The sequence below is a fragment of the Nanorana parkeri genome, unplaced genomic scaffold (genome assembly GCF_000935625.1).
Source record: "Nanorana parkeri isolate BGI_ZX_2015 unplaced genomic scaffold, ASM93562v1 scaffold31, whole genome shotgun sequence".
In the NCBI taxonomy this organism is placed as follows: Eukaryota; Metazoa; Chordata; class Amphibia; order Anura; family Dicroglossidae; genus Nanorana; species Nanorana parkeri.
In genome coordinates, this window is record NW_017306299.1 from 1,953,375 (window position 1) to 1,953,902 (window position 528).

At 47.5% G+C, this 528-nt stretch overlaps 1 protein-coding gene across 1 annotated transcript in view; it reads left to right on the plus strand.

Annotated features, from left to right (window-relative positions):
• Positions 1–528, plus strand: part of LOC108796583 (calpain-13-like) — an 88,274-nt gene that overhangs the window by 36,517 nt on the left and 51,229 nt on the right. The window lies entirely within an intron of this gene.

The window sequence follows — 528 nt, forward strand, 5'->3', positions numbered from 1 at the left end:
TTTTTTTTTTTTAAATAAAGGAATTTTCAAAGACCTGTGTTGTGTGTTTTTTTTTTTTCTTTTTTTAAATAAAGGACTTTAAAAACCTCTGGTGTGTTTATTTACTATTGTACTATTGATCCGATATTTACTAGTGTACTATTTATCTGGTGAATGAGTAGGGTGAATGATTCATGAGGGGGTGGGGGCAGGATCTGGGTGCCCCCTTTGTGAAAGGGGGCACCCAGATTCAGATAAGCCCCTGCCCGCAGAACCCAGAACCCCATGGGGAAGAGGCCCTTGTCTTCATCAACATGGGGAAAAGGTTCTTTTCCAGGGGGTCCCCCCCCTAGCAAAGCACCCTCCCCATTTTGAGGGCATGTGGCCTGGTATGGTGCGGCGGGGGGGTGCATGCTTGCCCCCTCCTCCTTTCCTGCTCTGCCAGGCTGCTGCTCACGCTTTTTCTTTATGGTAGTGGGGTCCCAAAGGACGATGGTCGCCGACATGCCGAAAGAAAAAATGCTCTGGTATGAATTAGGGAGGAGATTC